The sequence below is a fragment of the Cervus canadensis genome, chromosome 12, assembly GCF_019320065.1.
Source record: "Cervus canadensis isolate Bull #8, Minnesota chromosome 12, ASM1932006v1, whole genome shotgun sequence".
NCBI classification, from domain to species: Eukaryota; Metazoa; Chordata; class Mammalia; order Artiodactyla; family Cervidae; genus Cervus; species Cervus canadensis.
In genome coordinates, this window is record NC_057397.1 from 74222077 (window position 1) to 74244612 (window position 22536).

At 39.5% G+C, this 22536-nt stretch overlaps 1 long non-coding RNA gene across 1 annotated transcript; it reads right to left on the reverse strand.

The window, feature by feature from the left end:
* Positions 1-575: 575 nt before the first annotated feature.
* LOC122450802 lies at positions 576-22050 on the reverse strand. Its single transcript, XR_006272229.1, has 3 exons — positions 21879-22050; positions 5847-5852; positions 576-586 (listed from the first exon to the last, which is right to left on the reverse strand). It is a non-coding gene; the product is annotated as an uncharacterized LOC122450802 (long non-coding RNA).
* Positions 22051-22536: the final 486 nt, after the last annotated feature.

Below are 22536 nucleotides of genomic sequence, written 5' to 3' on the forward strand. Positions count from 1 at the left end.
TTCACAGTAAACAAGAATTAGTGATTTCCCTAGGGATGACAAGATGAGTCTGCCAATAAATAAAATATGCAGATGCATTAACTAAATGACTCACTCCCAACCCAAACTCACATTACCATCGCTCACATTTCTGTTTGGCAAAACTTTTAATAATTATGTGAGCTAGACTTTAATGGTTGCTGTCCAATTTTTGAAAGTAGAAATGCTGAATCTCTGAATCACAAGACCTACTGTGCAATTTGAAATGGTAGTTTTAAAGCTATCCTAGGAATAAAAGGAGAGGCAGGGAAAAATACTAAAAAGCATGGATGTTTTTCATAATGAAAGTGTGTAAGCTGCCAGATCTGATTTACTTTTATATTAAGAATCAATAAAATAAAAAGTGAGCAATTATTACCTACAGTGTAGGTGGAGAACTGCTTAAATAAATTCCGCTATAAACTGTAAAATGAACTATGCCAGTTCAGGATCCAACTGATGATTTGGATAAATCGGATCCAAGAAATGATAAAAAGCATTTCAGCAAGCAATAAAATCAAAATCAATAACCTACTCAGAGGGAATGTAGGTAAAATATATTAACTGTCTAGAAATATTCATGTATTTTGACCCTCCAGTTTATTTTCTAGGAATTTTTCCTAAGAAATCATGAAAGTTATCAAGAATTTGACTAAAAGGAAGACTACATAAGGAATTTCTGACCATAAAGGAAAATTGAAGAAACATAAATGGCAAATGATAGGTGCCATTCAAGTAATGTTATCGAAAATATTTAATAATATGGGTGAAATAGCACAATTATAACTAGAAAAGTGGTTTGCAAAACATATTGCATGAGTTTCTTTTTGTTGAATATAGGTGATAAAGACAAAGCATTAAATCCTGAAGATTAGTGATAATCCCAGATGCTTATTAAGAGTCAGTTCCTGGAACAGTTTTAAATTATTTTTAAGCTGTTTTGCAAAATGTTTTAAAAGGATGAACACAGGGCCTGATGAGGAAATGAACTTTTGATAAAGCTCTTGAGAAAGTGCATATATCTGCTCTGAGGGTGTAGAGAGCAGGCCAGGGATGAAAAGGATGAGATAAGAGAGCAGGAAGGTTGATGGTGGTTTTATGGCTTGATAAGAGAGGGAAGAAGAGAGTCAAGTAGAAGGAAGCCTTATTGCCAAGAAAAGATGACTAAGGAGCCCTGCAGGGGAAGTCTAGTGCCCTTGCCAAGGTCACTTGGAGCTGGTCTCTTCTCTGCAGTTGTGGCAAAGTGCTGAATCTGGTCATGAGGTGACCCAGTTTCATTTAAACCAATCCACTACCAATACACATTGTCAGTGCTGGCCAATTCTGGGGGAATTTTTATGGTTTATCTTTGTGGTTTGTATTAGGTTAAAACAAATCTACACCCTAAGGTCTTCTTTAACATTTAATTGTTTTTATCTTGAAAATATAGCCTCCAGATTGTTATTGATCACAATCAGATAATATTAATGCTAGATGTTTAATGGACATTATAAAAAGTTCAATTCCTTATCTCTTCTAGCTTTACATTTATGAATAAAATATGCTCCTTAATTGTATTACTTGGTGCACTTGGAGACAGAAAACAGAATAAAGGCCTAATAGCATATGCTAAGAAAATTATATTTTTCTTTTCTAACGTCTTATTTAAAAATTTTTTATAAAAAAAATCTCAACCTTTTTTGGAGAAGTTCAAATATTTTGCAAAATACTGTGTCCTAATCTTGCAAATTAATTTAACAAATGAGATCATAAAGAATCAGAAATATAAATCTGCAGTGTGTTTTGGACTGACTCACTGGACTGGTATTCCACGTCTTGGCCCCAGGTTTGCTTTTACTGGAAAGCTTCTCCTAAAACTCTTAGAAAGTGAATTTATTAGATGCTAAATGTTGAAGTACTAGATAAAAGAAGACTAGTTTGAGACAGTCCCTGACTTTGTTTTTGTTACTCATAGCTTTATTTTTAATATATCATCTACGGTGTAAGAATCTAATTGAACAGATAGCCTTTGAAGAGAGGTACCTACTTATGTGGGTTTAATGAAGCCACACTCAGAGAAGCCGTCATGCTTACCTGCACTCTGGATGTCTCTGCTGCTGCTGCTAAGTCGCTTCAGTCGTGTCCGACTCTATGCGACCCCACAGATGGCAGCCCACCAGGCTCCTCCGACCCTGGGATTCTCCAGGCAAGAACCCTGGAGTGGGTTGCCGTTGCCTTCTGCACTGGCTGTCCCTGGTAACTCATAAAAGAATGGTCAGAGGCAAAGGGCCCAGTTTGAGTTCCTCTTCCCAGATCCCAGTTTCAAGTAAAGAGGATTCACATTTAACTGTTTTATATATTTCTCTTCCTACTAACACGAAGTGTTATTATTTTCACAGACAGTTCAATGACTTAAAATTAAAACCAAAAATCTAGTGACCTAAATACGCTGCGCCAGGCCCCGTGTTAGGGCTACTAGCCTAAATCACAGTATGTGGAGGGTTTTGTTGCTTAAATTATTCTTGAATGAGAGCTTCTTTCAGATATTAGTTGTTTTCAACTTTTTCATACGTACCTATTTGTATTTTGCCGTTGCTCTATAATAAGCATGTAGTAATCAGAAAATAAAATTTTACAAACGTCCCTCAGCTACGGTAGCATAATGCCCTTTTCCCACAGAAAACAGAATCTTGCAAAGGGAAGAAATGGTTTTCTTTTCTCAGCTACTGAGTTTTTCTCCCCTCCCTGTTAACACTGAGGTAATGCTGGATCTCTGCTACCCTGGCTGGTTTTTTTCCTCTGTGGTCTGACTGATTGATCATCGTTGTGAATAGCATCTTATTTACTTACATAGGGCAAAATATACCCCAGAATACCTTTTACCTCTTCCATCACCACCGCGCGGGTCCAAGCCCCTGCCGACTCCCACCCCTATAGTAATAACCTCCTAACTGGTTTCTCTCCTTCTGACTCCCACGTTCTACTCTTATCACAGCAACAAAAATGAATCTTTAAAAAGTAAATCAGAATATGTCAACAAATGCTGAGAAACCTCCAGTAGTTTCCTACTGCAATCATTTTTTTTTGGATTGTTTATTTGGCTGCGTCTGGTCTCGGGTGCGGCGCCCCGGCTCTAGGGCGCACGGGCTGTGATCGCGGGGACCGCGCCCAGCTGCACCCAGGATGTGAGCTCTTGACTCACTGATCAGGGATCGAGCCCACGTCTCCCACACTGGAAGGTGCATTCTGGACCACCAGCAAAGCCCCCACCCTCCCCTTCTGCCTCCAGATATTTTTGGTCTTCTACCTCATCCCCCTTATGCCAGGAATGCTTCCATTTCAAGACTTTTGAACAAGCTGCTTCCTCCCTGGAAGTGCTGTTCCCTTAGATATTCCAATAACTCCCGCTCTCATTTCCTCCAAATATTCCCTCAAATATCACTTTCACTGTGAGGCCTTGCCTCATCACTTTATTTAAAATTGCATTTTCTGTTCGTGCATTCCCTCTCTCTTACTTTATTCCTCTATATAATAATTTATTAACTTCTAGGACTATGTATCTTTCGCTTTATGTTGCTCCCATCCCACCACAGTACGGATTCTCAGATGGCTCAGCGGTGAAAAATCCACCTGTCAATGCCGGAGACACAAGGGATGAAGGTTCCATCTCTGGGACAGAAAGATCCCCTGGACTTGGGAATGGCAACCCACTCCAGTATTCTGGCCAGGAAAATCCCACGGACAGAGGAGCCTGGCGGGCTACAGTCCATGGTGTTGCAAAGAGCTGGACACAACTGTTGAAAAGAGTTGGATACGACTGTCCCAAGAGTAGGACAGGACTGAGGACCCACGCACCACAACGCCACAGTACCGTTTACCACTGCACACGCGTGTAGGGGTGAGTTTTTTTCCTGATGAATCTCCACGTCAAAGTAAAATTGACTTATACTATTGAGTAGACCGCGTTAAAGATTTATTCAATTTGTTAAGGAAGACTAACTGAATGGTAACATGGGCAAAACACATTTGAAGGACTGAATATGTTAGATACTGAAGAAGGAATAATATTGAAAGCTTTGAAATAAAAATGTTGAATATATTGCAGGTAGATACAATAATAAAGTTGGGATTAGATGTCTATCAGAAAAAAGAAAATCATTTGCATCTCTGCTAGACAAAAGTATCAAATAATTTCAGAGCTTCTGAGCTCTGGTCAACAAGAACACGTATGCTTCATAATTAAATAATCCCGGGCATACTTGTTAAACAATATGTCCAAAACAACCTTAAAAGGACAGGCGATTATTCCTAAAACTCAAATATCCAGAAGAGTGACTTAATTTAACAGTACTCAATAAATCAATAAATATTTGCTGACTGCATAAGTGAATATGTCTATACTCAATTAAACTAAAAAAAAAAAATTTCTGCACTGAAAGTTAACCTGTGCCTTTCTTTAAAGTGTTCTCATATGTTAGATTACTAAACTTCTTTTCTAGCTACCAATCTTACTTCCACATGCCTTTGACTATATTGCTCTCACTTTCTCACATAATCCAGTTGATGGATCATGAATAATGAGAAAAATTATCTGGGTGAGAGGCAATTCCATGTGAAATATATGCAGCATGGTTTATATAATTGTAAGGTTGAGAAAATCTCTCCAATTACTTATGACAGGTTAACCTAAGGTTTGGACAATAAAATGATATTTACACCTATAAAAGGAAAGTGTATTCACTCTGAAAGTCATTTTGAATAGAAAAAATTATAAGTACATATAGTTGATGACCCGTGGAGGAGGGCATGGCAACCCACTCCAGTATTCTTGCTTGAAGAATCCCATGGACAGAGGAGCCTGGCAGGCTACAGTCCATGATACTAATAGTATGCAGCCCAAGAGAAAATAAAGGTTTATTATAAATACTGGGATAAATTATTTATGAGTATACTTAGGTCTTAAGATAATTGGTATACTGCCAAATTACTGTCAGGTATTAGGTATCATGCACTTATAAATGCACCACTTCCTTTCAATGCTAAAAATACATTTGAAATATTAATTTCTTGTGCATATAGATCACACACGCAGGCGTGCACTCATGCACACGCTACATTAACCCCTGAGAAGACAATTCGAATTGAAAATCTACTGGGAACAATGTGAGAATCTACATGGAACTGCTGTTTTTCTCCAAAATAGGATGCCGCTGTACTTTTAGATTTTGTATTCAGTAGATTTTGGTGACCATCGTCAAGGATAAGTCAGTCATATTGATAACCTGTATTCTTGCTATGCTGTGAGAAGAACACTTCACTTCTGTGATATTCTTCCTAAAAAAACTCTCACCCTAGTCTCACCAGGAAAAAAGACAGCAGTCAAACCCCAAAGGAGAGCTGTTATATATTCATACCCTACCTTTCTGATATTCAAAAAGCTGTCAAGGTCATGAAGAACAAGGAAACCATGGGAAGAATAGCTGTCATAGACCAGAGGCGATTAGAGAGGCATGATTACTAAATGTAATGTGGTGCCCTGAATGGGGCTCTGGGACAGAAAAAGGTTAGCGGAAAGGCTAGCGAAATGTAAGTTGAGTTAGTAGTAACATGGCCGGGTTAGCCTCTTAGTCGTTTTAAATGTACCCTGGTAGCATAAGACGTTACAATTGGGAAAACCGGGTGATGAGGTAACAGAAACAGTTTTCCAACTAGCCTGGGAATATCAAACTCATCTAAAAAATTTTTTTAACTTAAGCATGTGTTCTGAACTTATGGTTGCCAGAGGAAGGGATAGTTAGGGAGAATGGGATGGACATGTCCACACTACTATATTTAAAAGGGTCACCAACAAGGACCTACTGTATAACCGTGGACCTCTGCTCAGGTGATATAGCAGACTGGATGGGGGGGGAATATTTTCAGAGAATCTGATATGTTCTTCCCCATCACCAAATGGTAAATTAGGGTAAGACTGCCCTGCATGTTCAGATCCTGCCACCAGATTTCAGTTCTTTGAGCATATGCTCATTAGTGAGTCTTCCTGAAGGAAGACACCTGCCTTTTGCAACCACGTTTTAGATGGAAAATTAAAAAAAAAAACCTCATTTCCTCAAAAAGCAACATTTCATTGGCAGACAGTAGAGCACTGGTCTGAGATGATTCCTGTTTCCAGAATCTTTATACTCACAGCATGTAATTGTTATTATCTGGATATCTCAGGGATTATTTCAGCAAATTAGGCATGAATGCTCAAGATAATTGTTTCAATTATCCACTTTACCTTTGTTTCTATACATGTACTGGGCTTGGATTTCTTTTACTGTGGTATCAGAAGTATCAGAGTCATTGTGCAAACCTTAAGAAACAGTGCAAATCCTTATGTGTTCATAACCATTTCCAAATCACAGGAAGCAGCCATTAGTTTAATCAGTGCAATGTGTGTGTGAGAGTGTGTGTGTGTGAGTGTGAGTGAGTCTGGGTGTGTGTGTGAGGGGTGTTGGGGAATATTAAAATTTGACTTCAGGGAGACAAAAGCTTAAATTAACTTTTGTCCTTCAAACTTTATTGTGTTAGCTTGTTAATTGCCTGCTGATAAGAGATGATTTATTGTTTTACCAGGATCATATATTTAATACAGCTATTCCTACACACTGCAAAGAAACTAGACCAATTTATAGCCTTCTCTATCACTATAATCATGTTTTCATTTCAGATATGATTTTTTGGCACCACTGTGGAAATTGTATTTCATGTGCAGAGGATGAAAATCATCTTTGCTCCATTAGTTAATATTACGGAACGTTAAAATGGCACTTTTTTTGCCTTAGTTTTTGTCCAGGTTCCAAGGGCAAATACAAATCTACAGCTGTAAGTCCTCCCACTTTCCAAATAACGTGGTGGGACTGCAAAGGAGACGCTGCGGAGTGCCTTTGCAGACATGCATCCACTCAAGGTGCTAACGGACTGACGCGGCCTGAGGATTACAGACGAGATTTTTTAGATAAGTTGCTGCAGTGACGTGACAGGACCCACTCCTTTCCACTCCTGGGATGAACAGAGTTTGCTTTTTAATCACCCCAAGCCCTGAGGAGAGGAGCCTCGAGAAAGACAGCTAACCCGAGAATGAACCTCAGCTGAGAGTTACCCTGTGTCCCCCGGAGTCTGGGACAATAGACAGAAGCCTGAGTTATGCCCATAACTAAACAGAACTTGATGTAAGAAGGGCAGGAAGAGCTGGGGCAGCAGGAAACAGGCTCTGTAGGGAATAATTTGCCAACACTGATGGTGGGGCCAAGGTCAGATGGACACTAGTGTCCTGGTCAGATGCGGTGACAGACGCAGACCCTGACGGGAGATTTTGGACAGCAAGTCAAAGAGAGGGCAGCCCCTTCCCATGGCGGCTGCAGTTAGTATGACCCAACAAGGACAGGGACTAAGAGAAAAGATTCTGCTTTAAGCACCTGATCAGTTCCGTTCAGTTCAGTCGCTCAGTCGTGTCTGAGTCTTTCCGAGACCATGGACTGCAGCACGCCAGGCCTCCCTGTCCATCACCAACTCCTGGAGCTTGCTCAGACTCATATCCATTGAGTCGGTGATGCCAACCAACCATCTTGTCCTCTGTCGTCCCCTTCTCCTTCTGCCCTCAATCTTTCCCAGCATCAGGGTCTTTTCCAATGAGTTAGGTCTTTGCATCAAGTAACCAAAGTATTGGAGTTTCAGCTTCAGCATCAGTCCTTCCAATGAACACCCAGGACTAATTTCCTTTAGGATGGACTGGTTGGATCTCCTTGCAATCCAAGGGACTCTCAAGAGTCTTCTCCAACACCACAGTTCAAAAGCATCAATTCTTCGGCCCTCAGATTTCTTTATAGTCCAACTCTCACATGCATTCATGACTACTGGAAAAACCATAGCTTTGACTAGACGGACCATTGTTGGCAAAATAACATCTCTGCTTTTTAATATGCTGTCTCGGTTGGTCATAGCTTTTCTTCCAAGGAGCAGGCTTCTTTTAATTTCAAGGCTGCAATCACCATCTGCAGTGATTTTGGAGCCCCCCAAAAATAAAGTCTGTCACTGTTTCCATTGTTTCCCCATCTATTTACCATGAAGTGATGGGATCAGATGCCATGATCTTAGTTTTCTGAATGTTGAGTTTTAGGCCAACTTTTTCACTCCCCTCTTTTACTCCCATCAAGAGGTTCCTTAGTTCCTCTTCACTCTCTGCCATAGGGGTGGTGTCATCTGCATATCTGAGGTTATCGATATTTCTCCCAGCAATCTTGATTCCAGCCTGTGCTTCATCCAGCCCAGCATTTCTCATGATGTACTCTGTGTATAAGTAAATAAGCAGGGTGACAGTATACAGCCTTGACTTACTCCTTTCCCTATTTGCAACCAGTCTGTTGTTCCATGTCCAGTTCTCACTGTTGCTTCTTGACCTGCATACAGGTTTCTCAGGAGGCAGGTCAGGTGGTCTGGTATTCCCATCTCTTGAAGAATTTTCCATAGTTTTTTGTGAAACATCTGATCAGGTCATAGAAAATGGAGCTCAGATTAAATCAGTACTGGTCAAGTGTGACTTCTTCTCTCTCTTAACTCTAACATCCTTTCCTCTCCCTCTTCAGCCATCAGGAGGCCCGAGACAGCTTGAAGAGCAGGTGTTGGGAAACTGGAAAGAGAAGTGTCACTGAGGACCCCCAGCTTTCAGTCTGGCAGCCTAAAGCAGCTCCAAGGCTGCAGGGTGCTCCATCCCTTTGCAATGAGTTTTGAGACCTTCCTTCCCTCCCCTTCTCTGTCTTCCTCTCCCTTCCTGGGCCTGAGATAACTTTTCTTACCTTTTCTGAAACATAGTAGAGATGCAAGATATTGAACCTGAACTGGAGATTTACCTTTACATGAAAGGTGGAGCGAATTTGCTTTTGTTATATGGGACTGAGCATACCATTCATTGAATCTGGCTGTCTTTTCGTTATCTGAGATAATAAATTTGCACTAGATCTCATCCAGAGTCAGGGGAAGAACTGAACCCACAGGAAGCATTTGAATGGACAAGGGGGGAATGATTAAGTTTTCTAAAACCTCCTGTCAATCCTGTTCATTCGGGATGCTAATTACAACTGCACGCAGCACATTTGACTTGGCTCATAGTAGCTGGAGTTGGTTCTGCTCTTCAGTCCCGCGTTCTATAGAAACGTCACGCTTAATTTCGATCGTGGCACAATTGCCTGTGCATATGTTTATGTTTTGTGTTATGTGCTTAACGTTTCCGGAGAATAAGTGGATCTTTAAAGACTTGTAAACCCTATTTGGCTCTCACTGTGCCTTATGCACACCACAGATGTATTATACAATCGTGTATTCAAAATCGGAGGATTTCTCCTGTGAGGCAGTGATTATGAAAATGTGTTCTTTTTGCTTTCTTGCAGCACGGTATTGTTAGTCTTTTCATTGACTGCCGCCAGCGTAAACCTCTGCCCTTTAGCCAGGGTAAGCTTCTGGGCTGCGCTTGCTTTCTTTCGATTTTTTTCCTTTCTTTTCTGTCATTGTTCATAGACTCTGAAGGAGTCTTCATTGTTCTGAAGGATTTGCTCTATTTTACTACCCATGGGATCAAATAATGTTTGTATATACTAGGGCCTGCTTGCTATTAATATCTTCAATTCTAATTTGATTGCTGTCTTTCATACTTCAGGAAAGTGATTTTTAGACTGTGCCCCAGGGTATCACCGAAGGCGCCGCTGAGGGTCGTGTCATCTTTATTTCCATGGTGCCAGCACTCTTTTCTACCTGTTTTGTATCTTCCATCTCCCGGTATGATTTTTTTCAAAGGGAGAGGTCTACAACTAAATAGATTTGAAAAGAAGAGCAGTCTTAACCCTTTGTTGAATCACTTTTGCCCTTCAAGATTTGATAATTGTAAAATATTTTTATAATTCCCCATAAGTTCAAGATGCATTAATCAAAACTTTTGCTACCTTCCTTGTGGCTCAGCTGGTAAAGAATTGGCCTGCAATGCGGAGACCTAGGTTCGATCCCTGGGTTGGGATGATGCTCTGGAGAAGGGAAAGGCTACCCTCTCCAGTATTCTGGCCTGAACAGTTCCATAGACTGTATAGTCCATGGGGTCGCAAAGAGTCGGACACGACTGAGTGACTTTCACTTCACTCAGTTGCTGCCTTCCTATATTTCTTCATAGAGTTTATAATGTGTAAAGCAGCCCTTTCATTTAACGGAAGAAGAAATGTTTTTTCTCTCTGTTAAGGACAGTTTACAATGATTCCTTCAGGTACTTGAATTGTATTTAGAAAGAATAACTAAATTGAATACCTCATATTCCTTTAAAAAGAAGTATTTTTAAACATTATTTAAGTTTTATTATAAGAGAGATGCATACTCACTATGGAAAAGTGGAAAATTAAAAGAAAAAAATCACAATCCTGTAACTCTGAAAAAACTACTAACAGTGTATATCAAGTAACAAACCAGATCTCTGGGAAGAAAATAAAGAAAAAAGAACCTGACTGTATCTGAGTGCTCAGCTGTGTCTGACTCTGTGCGACCCCATGGACTGTAGTCCACCAGGCCCTTCTGTCCTTGGAATTTCCCAGGCAAGAACACTAGAGTGGGTTGTCATTTCCTCCTCCATGGGATCTTCCTGATCCATTGAACCTGTGTCTTCGGCGGCTCCTGCATTAGCAGGCAGATTCTTTACCACTGAGCCACCTGGAAAGCCCTAACCAGATTGTAGTCTTGACTAATTTCTGTGGTGTAAATACTCCCACCATGGGGAAAATTTCAAATTACCAACACATATCTGAACATGCAGTTAGATGTAGAGTTGGATATACTGAACACAAGGAGAGACTTTTGACCTTATCCCATTAGCTAGAACTACCAGCAAGATGGTAAGAAGCAGTTATGAGAAGGAATGTCTATACTTGTCCCTGATCTTAAAGGGAAAGCTTTGAATTTCTCACCAATAATTGTGTTGTTTAGCTGTAGATTTTTTTTCTAGAGAGTGCTGTCATATTGAGAAAATCCCCTTCCATTCCTAGGTTCTGAGAGTTCTTATCTTAAAAGGCTATTGGATTTTGTTAAATGCTTTGCTGTATCTATTGTTAAGGTGATGTGATTTTCTTTTCTACCCAGTTGATATGATGGATTATCTTATTTTTCACATGTTGATCAAGCCTAGCATAAATGGGAAAAGTTCAGTTGGTGTGGTGTGGAATTATCTTCAAACATTATTAGATTAAATTTATTAATTCTTTTTTTGTTGAGGATTTTGTTCTATGTTTGTTCATTTGATCTATGTTCATGAGAGATTTGTTGTTCAGTCATTAAGTTGTGTCCAACTCTTTGTGACCCCATGGACTGCAGCATGCCAGGCATCCCTGTCCTTCACTATCTCCCAGAGTTTACTCAAACTCATGTGCATTGAGTCAGTGATGCCATCCAACCATCTCATCCTCTGTCACCCTCTTCTCCTCTTGCCCTCAGTCTTTCGCAACATCAGGGTCTTCTCCAAATAGTTGGCTCTTAACATCAAGTGGCCGAAGTATTGGAGCTTTAGCTTCAGTAGCAGTCCTTCCAAAGAATATTAGAGTTGATTTTCTTTAGGATTGATTGATTTGATCTCCTTGCAATGCAAGGGACTCTCAAGAGTCTTCTCCAACACCACAGTTCAAAATCATCAATTCTTTGGCACTCAGCTATCTTTATGGTCCAACTCTCACATCCATACAGGACTACTGGAAAGCCACAGCTTGGACTGTGTGCACCTTTGTTGGCAAAGTGATGATTCTGCTTTTAAATATACTGCCTAGATTTGACATAACTGTCTAAATTTTCTTCCAAGGAGCAAGCATCTTTTAATTTCATGGTTGCAGTCAACGTCTGCAGAAGTAGAAGATATTAAGAAGAGGTGGCAAGAACACACAGAAGAACTATTCAAAAAATGGCTTAGTGACGCAGATAACCATGATGGTGTGATCACTCACCTAGAGCTAGATATCCTGGAGTGTGAAGTCAAGGAAAACTTAGGGAGCATCACAACGAACAAAGCTAGTGGAGGTGATGGAGTTCCAGCTGAGCTATTTCAAACCCTAAAAGATGATGCTGGGTTAACGTGTTGCATTCAATATGCCAGCAAATTTGGAAAGCTTATTAGTGGCAACAGGACTGGAAAAGGTGTTTTCATTCTAATCTCAAAGAAGGGCAATGCCAGAGAATGTTCAAGCTATTCCACAATTGCACTCACATTCTGCAAAGTTTTGCTCAAAATCCTTCAAGCTAGGCTTCAACAGTAAATGAACTGAGAAATTCCAGATGTACAAGCTGGATTAAGAAAAGGCACAGGAACCACAGATCAATTTGTAAGCATTCCTTGGATCATAGAAAAAGCAAGAGAATTTCAGAAAATCACCTACTTCTGCTTCATTGACCATGCTAAAGTCTTTGACAGTGTGGATCACAACAAAATGTGGAAAATTCTTAAAGAGATGATATACCATTTGCAAATAAGTTCTCCCATTGTATAGATTGTCTTTTCATTTTATTGGTGGTTTCCTTTGCTGTGAAAAAGCTTTAAATTTTGATTAGGTCCCATTTTTATTTTTACTTTTATTTCTTTTGCCTTGGGAGACTGATCTAAGAAAATGTTGCTGTGATTTATGTCAAATAAATGTTTTGCCTGTGTTCTAGGAGTTTTATAGCATTATGTCTAACATGTAGATAGTTAAACCTTTTAGTGTTTATTTTTGCATATGCAATGTGAGGGAATGCTATAATTCCATTGTTTTATATGCAGCTGTCCAGCCTTCCCAACACCATTTGTTGAAGAGACTGTTGTTTCTCCACTGTGTTTTATTTTTGTCTCTTTGTTATAAGTTAACTGACCATAGGTGTGTGGATATATTCCTGGGCTCTCTATATTGTTCGATAGATCTATGTGTCTGTTTTTTTTTTTTTGCCAGTTCCATGCTGTTTTGATTGCTTTAGTTTTGCAGAATAGTTTTAAGTCAGGCAGCATCATACTTCCAGCTTTGTTCTTTTTCCTCAAGATTGCTTTGGAAATTCTGTGTCTTTTCTGATTCCATATAAATTTTAGGATAATTTTTCTAGTTTTCTGAAAAAATGTTTGGGATATTTTGATAAGGATTTAATTAAAATCTATAGATTGCTTTGGCTATCCATTTTGGCCATTTTAGCAATACTAACTCTTGCAATCCAAAGACATAGGAGTAAAGTCTGTTACTAATCTTGTTGATTTCTCCCTTTATATCTGTTAGCATTTGCTTTATATATTTAGGTGTGTCTGTATTGTGTGCATATATGTTAAATAGCATAATAGCCTCTTACTGAATTAATCCTTTTATCATGCATATTATATATAATGCCCTTATTTGTCTTTCTTTATGGCCTTTGTTTTAAAGTCTATTTTGTCTGGTATGAACTTCCCAGGTGGCTCAAGTGGCAAAGAATCTGCCTGCAATGTGGGAGACCTGGGTTTGATCCCTGCGTCAGGAAGATCCACTGGGGTAGGAAATGGCTACCCACTCCAGTATTCGTGTCTGGAGGATTCCATGGACAGTACAGTCCATGGAGTTTCATGGAGGCAGACACGACTGAGCTCTAACATACTCCTCTCTTGTCATTTCCGTTTGTCTAAAATATCTTTTTCTATCCCCTCATTTTCAGCGTGTATATATATTTTCACCTTGAAATAAATGCCTTAAGGGAGGTTTTTTTCAGGTTCTTTTTTTCAGTCCAATCAACCACTCTCTGTCTTTTGATAGAAGCATTCAGTCCACTAATGTTTAAAGTAATTATAGATAGATATGCTCTTATTGCCATTTAATTCCATGTTTTTAAATTGCTTTTACAGTTCTTCATTTATTTCCCTTTCCTTTTGTGATTTGATGATTTTCTTTTGTAGTAATGTTTGAGATCTTTTCTTTTTGATTTTTGTAAATCTATTTAGTTTTTGATTTGTGGTTACCACGGGATCATATATGTTGATCCATAAACATATCTATTTGCTTTAAACTGACAGTCATTCAAGTTCAAATGCATTCTTACTAATGTACATTTTTATCCTCCCACTCCTCACATTTTGTGACTTTGATCTCCTGTTTTACATCATCATGCTTATCCTTTTACTGTTTATTGTTGCTATAATCCTTTTTACAATTTTCTTGTTTGCTTTTTAATCTACATACTGGCTTATTTACATGAATTTCAATTCTTATTATATATTTCCCTTTCCTATTGTGATTTTCCTATTCTTATAGATTCCTTCTTCTTTTCTATTTAGAGAAGACCCTTGAATATTTCTTTTAGGGTCAGTGTAGTATTGCTGAATCCCTTAATTTTTCTTGCCTGAGAAGTTTCTTTATCAATCCTCTTATTCTTAATGATAATCTTGTATAAATTACCTGAAGTTGTAGGTTTTCCCCTTTCAGGACTTTGAATATATCATGGTATGCCCTCTGATCTGCAGTTTTTGTAGAGAAATTGGCTGATAGCCTTATGGAAATTCCCTTGCAACTGACTCTTTGTTTTCCTCTTGTTGCCCTTAGGAGTCTCTCTTTAACTCTTGTCATTTTAATTATGATGTGTCTTTTCATGAGTCTGTTTGAGTTCATCTTGTCTGGGACCCTCTGAGCTTCCTGTTCCTGAATATCTGTTTCTTTCCCCAGATTTGGGAATTTTTCAGACCCAATTTCTTCAATACGTTTTCCTTTTTGATCCCTTTCTGTCTCACTTCTCCCTGTGGAAGAAGTGAATCTATTATGCATAGGTTTATGAGTTTTATTTCACAGATCTTGTATGTTGCTTTCATTTCTTTTTCCATTTGTCTCTTTTTTTTTCACTGTTCTGGTGGGTGATTTACATTACTGTATCTTCCAGATTGTATATTCATTCTTCTTTGTCATTTAGTAAGCTATTCATTTCTGTTTGAGGGCTTTTTAATCTCAGAAATGGTATTATGTATTTTTGATGGTTTCTCTTCTATTTTTATAGCTTCTAGTTCCTTGTTACAGCGATCCTCATTTATATCAGTATGCTTGCTTGGTTTTGATATGATGGTTTGGGTGTATAAGAATTCTTCTGCCAGTTTCCAGTTAGTTTTTCTAACTGGAATTGTTCCACAATTGTGGGAACTGTGGGAATTGTTCCAACAACTGTGGGAATTGTCCCACACGTATGTGTGTTTTAGATGTGTCTGTGGGGGAAGATGAGCTCCACGTCTTAGTATCCTGCCGTCCTGATCCAATCTCGTCTGTTTGATTCTTTATTAAAATTTCCATCTCTGCTTAAATTTCCCACCTGTTCATGCATGTTTTTCACCTTGTACCCTACATAATTTAGTATATTAAATGTAGTTATGCTAAAATCTCTCATATGTTCAGTATTTTGGTTTGTTTCTGTTTATCCTGTTTTGCTGTTTATTCCTTCTTGCCGTGGGTTATACTCCTGTGCTGCATTGCTGTAAATGTCTCATAATTCTTGACAGACTGCTAGATATTATAAGTCAGAGAACACAAAGGCTGAAGTAAGCAGGATTTGCACCTAAAAATGTGCACCCCTCTGCTCTTTTCTGGCCGTGAGGGGAGGGTCCGTGCTGAAGTTGAGCTGAGGGTGGCGTTTGGTTGCCCGAGTTATCATCAGGGCACCAGAGGCTGCACGCTTCTTTGGTTGTAGGCAGCTAGTAGCGTGTGCAGAATGTAAGGCCTGGGGTGTTGAGGGGAAATTCTTGGCACTTCGGTTACTCCCCAACAACTTCTCTGTGTCTTTGCCGCAGAAGAAGCCTCTCTCCCGTTCCTCTTCCGCTCCTCGTAGGGGAGTGTCTTAGTTCTCTTGCTCTCTGCCTGGTAGACCTTTTCCAGCAGGGCCTCCGAGGGGGAGCGCTCTCAGCATCCTGACTCTCCGCACGGTGATGGCAGGATTCTGCCTCCTCTTAGTGCAGGACCCTGGAGCTGAGCGGAGGTCTCTCCTCCGCCCCCTCCTCTTATGTGTTACCTACAGTAGCAGAACTCCTCACAGGGCGCTTTGTGTTGATCAGAGGGGGCAGAAGGATAAGCCAGTTTCCTGCTCTTCCTCCAGCAGGTCATGGAGTCACCCGTGGGTAGACATAGAATCATAACCTTTCTGAAGTTTGCCTACGATACATTTGTGAGATAATGATCCCTGGATGATAGGTTTAAAATAATTGGAGACAAATTTCTAGTGCCTGGGCTCTTATGTCCCTTAAATTATCCTCAGTTTTTAAAATGGTGTGCTCATTAAAGTACTTGTTTCCTCAGAAAGCTTATAGAGTGTAATTTTTATAAACAATTAGTGCAGTGAAGAGGAACAAAATCAGCCAACAATGCCATGTTTTCAAACACCAGTCTAATCAAAAATCTCAAATAATTTTATTGACAAAAATTCTGGAGGTATCAGAGCTTGCCTCAAAACCTGAAGTTAAATTTATAGTGCCAATGGATAAATGAAATTCTCAGTTGATAAGCAATTATCATGAGGGGAAAAGCCACAGGAATGGGTGCCAGCTGGCAAATGGTACCCTTGTTGGCAGTCTCTGTCAGCGCCACAGCCTGAATCAACATCCTCACTGAACTATCATCTCACCCACGGAGGTGTTCTGTACATGGCACGGCTGACACATTTTTTATAAGAACACTGGAAAGCTTTTTTTGCTATGCCTACCCTGTATCCATTCTGTGAAAACACAATACGAAATAAAGAGACTTTCACTTCATTAAAATATATTTTCATCTAGAAACCCTTGTGTATATCCTTAAAAAATTTAACTGACATGGTCAATATGTTCTTAAAATATGAACATGATTTACACAAATAGGTTTAGCTCTTTTAAAAATTACATACTTTACTTACCCAACTTACCCATAAAGCCCAGGCAAAACTCATAACCAAATTTTGGAAACAAACACTAATTTTATTGGATTTAAATAAAATTGGGTTGCTAAACTCTACAGAACAGCCACCCTGTAAACCTGTAACAGAAAAGTCTCCAGCAGGAGGAAGAGTTTAACGAGTTAGATCTGACACTAATGGATAGACTCTCAGCCTAGAACAGCTAAGCTGCATATTTGTAATACTGTGTGAGGCAGGTCCTGGAATAAAGGATGTCACAGAAAGAAGGGCAAAAAAAAAAAAAAAAAAAAAAAGCTTAACTCCTAACAGGTCAACTGAACTCTACACTGATTTGCTGACCTCAGAAAAGACACTTCTACTGAGTGAATTGACATGTTTACATAGTGATCCTGGTGGCTCAGATGGTATAGAATCGGCCTGCAATGCAGAAGGCCCAGGTTCAGTCCCTGGGTCAGGAACCTGAAGAAGGGAATGGCATCCCACCCCAGTACTCTTGCCTGGAGAATCCCATGGACAGAGGAGCCTGGTGGGCTATAGTCCCTGGGGTCACAAAGAGTCAGACACGACTGAGTGACTGACACTTTCACAAAGCCAGTAACAGAAGGAAAAAGGTTTTTCTAAAAATTAGATTTATTTTAATGAAGTATAGTTAATTTACAAAGTTGTGTTCATTTCTGATGTACAGTAAAGTGATTCAGTAATATATACACATACACACAGACATACACATATATATATACCATATATATGTGTATTTTTTCATCTTTTTCATTATGGTTTATCAGGGAATATTGAATATATTTCCCTGTGCTATACATACGGTGGGATCTTGTTTATGTGTTCGATAAATGATAGTTTGCCTCTGCTGATCCCAAGCTCCCAATTCATCCCTCCTCCACCACCACTTCCTCACCCTTGACAACCAGTACTCTCTTCTTTATATCTGTGAGTCTATTTCTGCTTCACAGATATGTTCATTTGTATTGTATTTTAAATATTTCATTCTTTTTCATGGCTGAGTAGTATTCCATTTATATATGTATATACATATATGTACCGCATCTTAATCCATTTGTCTGCTGATGGACATTTAGGCTGTTTCCTTGTCTGGGCTATTTATTGCAAGTAGTGCTGCTATGAATATATGGTGTGTGTATCTTTCTGATTTATAGTTTTATTGGGATAAATGCCCAGGAATGGGGTTGCTGGATCAAATGGCAACTCTAGTTTTTAAGGAAGAACCATTCTGTTTTCCATAGTGTCTACACCAATTTACATTCTCACTGATTGTGCAAGAGGGTTCCTTTTCCTCCATACCCTCTCCGGCATTTGTTATTTGTACTTGTCCATGCTGAAAATTCTGACTGGTGTTTGTATTTTTAACCTAGCATAAACATGCTGCTGTTCTTTTCCAAGATGCACTTAACACCATCAGTGCATCATCTGGGTCAGAATTCTGTGGACAATCCTCAAATCTGCCCTTTGCACCTGGAGATAACTGGATTAATTGGCACTGAGTTAGGTTGGTCACAGAGGGAACTTGAATCTCAGTGACATTGTTTTGCTTTCTGCATCTATGTATCCAAAAGAATTACTAATTTCATGTGCAACTCTACTTAGAACAACTTTTATTTAATATCTTTTAGCTTTTAAATAGGCTTTCCTGATAGCTCAGCTGGTAAAGAATCTTCCTGCAATGCAGGAGGCCCCGGTTTGATTCCTGGGTCAGGAAGATCCCCTGGAGAAGGGATAGGCTACCCACTCAAGTATTCTGACCTGGAGAATTCCATGGACTGTATAGTTCATGGTGTTACAAAGAGTCGGACACAACTGAGCGACTTTCAGTTTCTTTCAACTTTTATATAAATGGAAGATAACTAAATAGATAGAAAGTTAAGTACATGTATAAACTAGAAAATAGATAAAACACTGAAATATAAAATATAGTGATATTAAAAACCATTTTCCTTGAAGTACAGATACCCCTAATATACAAATATCTTAAAAATTTAATATATTTCAGACAAATTCTCTTTTAACATCTACAAGCAGTTCTTTTCCTTAGTAGTGTATATTGTCATAGGTCATACATACAGGTAAATAGAAATGATGGCTGGAGATTAGCATATACTAACTCAAGTTAGTGAAGTCTTTTGAACATTTACTCTGTGTAAAGTGTTAGCTGTTTTGGGTTGTTACAGGATGAATAACCTGTGTCTGTCAAAGTCATTGTAACCTAGTAGAAAGGAACGGGAAGCTGCAGAACTGTGATATAAGGTAGAATTTAATAAGGCACAAGAAAAGTGATTAGTTTAGTTTGGAAGATCAGGGAACATTTCAAGGAGGAAGAATCCATTTTGTTAAAGAATGGCTAAGATTATGAGAACAAACAGGGGTGGAGACTGAGTTGCCAGGTAAAATACAGGCCTCTGAGTTAAAGCAACATTTCAGAAACCAGTAAGTATTATTTTTGCACAAGCAAAATCCCATGGACAGAGGAGTCTGGCAGCTACAGTCCATGGGGTTGCAAAAGTGGACATGAATTAGCAGTTAAACAACAACAACGTGGCTTATATAATATACGGGCCATATCTATGATTTTAAAAACTTGTTTATCTGAAATTGAAATGTAACTGGTGTTTTGTATTTTTCTTTGCTGTATGTGGCAATCTTAGTAGGTGTGTGCGTGCTTAGTTGCCTCAGTCCTGTCGGCTCTTTGCAAGCCCGCAGACCATAGCTCCCCAGGTTCCTCTGTCCACCAGATTTTCCCTGGAAGAATACTGGAGTGGGTTGCCAAGTCCTCCTCCAGGGGATCTTTCTGACCCAGGGATCGAACTCCCATCTATTGTGTCTCCTGCACTGCAGAAGTATTGACGCTGAGCCACTGGGGAAGCCCAGTCCTAGTAAGAGAGGATTCCAAATTGAGCAAACTACCAGAAAATACAGGAGGTTGTGAAGGTCAGGGGTTGTTTGGGGAAAAACTGCTCAGTTCAACAGAGAAGCCACACTGATAGATGGGTATCATCAGAAAAACCAAGTTCAAGTCCTGGTTCCAACCCTTGACATTGAACAGTGTTATACAAGGTGAGAGACGTCTTAGTTTTGTTTCAGTTCTGTTTTTCTCTAACGCAAAGATTAGTTACACCTTTCCTTTTCTCACACTTGTGTGAACATCATGAGAAAGATGCATGATTGTTTTCGGTGGGTTTCGGAAGCTGCGTAAGTTTTACTTGCCATCAGAGGAGGAGGCAAGAGGAGAATTTGATCTCCAGATGGGAAAGCAGAGACCTTAAATCAAGTTTACGCTTGGCAGTGGGAGAAGCGACATTTAAAGTGCTTGACAGTTGGTATATCACAGGCACTGACCAATCTGAGTAGATACGATAAAGAACTCCTGTTCTTTTCCACACCGGCTTCTCCTGCAATACTACTGACTTTCCCTGGGTTCAAGTGCCAGAGATCTAATGCAGGACGAGGGAGGAAAGAAAAGGCGGTTTACAACCCAAGGTCAAGACTGATAGCACTCCGGTTTTACCATCCTCCCACCCCTTGAGCTCTGCTAGTAGTATATTTTTAAGCAATATTTGTGATTTCTTTTCCTGAACAAAAATCTCACATGTTTATAGTAGAAAATTCAGAAATATGAGAATCAAAAAGTATATTTGATCAGAAATATGAATAATTTTTGATAAGTTTAAAAACACTGGCAGAGAGTTGAAATTGTAACCCAATAGTAGCTATAAATATACACACATACATGTATTACATTAAGTCCCTTACAAATAAATGGAATGGATAAATTTTAATAATCAACTGAAAAATAGGCAAAGATATAAAATATTCAAGGTAGAAGTATAAAAATGGCCAAGAAATAGAATGAGTTTATGATTCTCACTAAATATGCATATAAATGCAAATTTTAAAAAACAGCAGTCTATGTTAAATTCAGGAAATACTAAAGAAATAATAATACCTTTGTTGCTAAATATAAGTAAAAATGGGCAATTCCTCAGGTTGGTGATAGTGCAAATTCATATATCATTTTTAAAGGATAACTTAAAGTAGCTACTAAAACTTTTAAAATACAAAACCAAATGGTTGATAATATGAGATCCCATTTCAGAAAGGGAAATTGATCTTGAATAGACACGCTTATAAGGATATTCTCTGTAACATTATTGGCAACAGTGAAAAGTCTGAGATAGCATAAATGGCCATTGTAGGGAAAAAAGTTAATTATAGAGCATCGATATAATACCATGTTGTTTTTCAGTCACTCGGTTGTGTCCGACTCTATGCAACCCCATGGGCTGCGGCAAGTCAGGCTTCCTTGTTTTTCACTATCTCCTGGAGTTTCCTCAAGCTCATATCCATTGGGTAGATGATACCACCCAACCATCTCATCCTCTGTCATCCCCCTCTCCTCCAGCCTTCAATCTTTCCCAGCATGAGTGTTTTTTCCAGTGAGTTGGTTCTTTGCATCAGGTGAGCAAAGTATTGAAGCTTCAGCTTCAGCATCAGTCTTTCCAATAAATATTCAGGGTAGATTTCCTTTAGGATTGACTGGTTTGATCTCCTTGCAGTCCAAGGGACTCTTGAGTCTTCTCGAACACCACAGTTCAAAAGCATCAATTCTTCAGTGCTCAGCTTTCTTTGTAGTTCAACTCTCACATCTGTACATGACTACTGGAAAAACTATAACTTTGGCTAATTGGATCTTTATTGGCAAAGTAATGTCCCTGCTTTTTAATATGTTGTCTAGTTTGGTCATACCTTTTCTTTCAAGGAGCCAACATATTTAATTTCATGGCTGCAGTCACCATCTGCAGTGATTTTGTAGCCCTAGAAAATAAAGTCTGTCACTTTTTCCATTATTTCCCCATCTGTTTGCATGAAGTGATGGGACTGGATTCCATGATCTTTGTTTATTAAATGCTGAGTTTTAAGCCAGCTTTTTTTTTAAACAGGGTACCGTATACTGATGCTGAAGCCAAAGCTCCAGTATTTTGGTCATCTGGTGTGAACAGCTAACTCATCGGGAAAGTCCCAGATGCTGGGAAAGACTGAGGGCAGAAGGAGAAGAGGGCATCAGAGGATGAGATGTTTGGATGGCATCACCGGTGCAACGGCAGGACCTTGGGCCCACTTTGGGAGATGGTGAGTGGCAGGGGAGCTTGACGTGCTGCATGCAGCCCACGGGGTCGCAGAGTCGGACACGACTGGGCACCACCAGCGACAGCACCTCCTACTTTATTATTTCACTTGCACTGGTGCACTCTTCCCTAGTTTGTGTTGACTGCTTCATAACGTCAGTCCGTCAACGCATGCGTGCTGCGTGCTCCGTCATGTCTGACTCCCTGTGGCCCTCTGGACTCTGGTCTGCCAGGATCCTCTGTCTGCGGGATTTTCCAGGCAAGAGTACTGGAGTGGGCTGCCATTTCCTAGCCCAAGGGATCTGACTGACCCGGGGATCAAACCTGCAGTCCCGTGTCACCCGCCCCGGCAGCTGGATTCTTTACCACCAGGGACACCTGGGAAGCGCCAATCTTTCTATGATGAAAATGTAATCCATGTATCATACCTATCTTGCATGGCTTAAATGCTTCGAATGTCTGTAATTAATAAACTAAAAAGAAG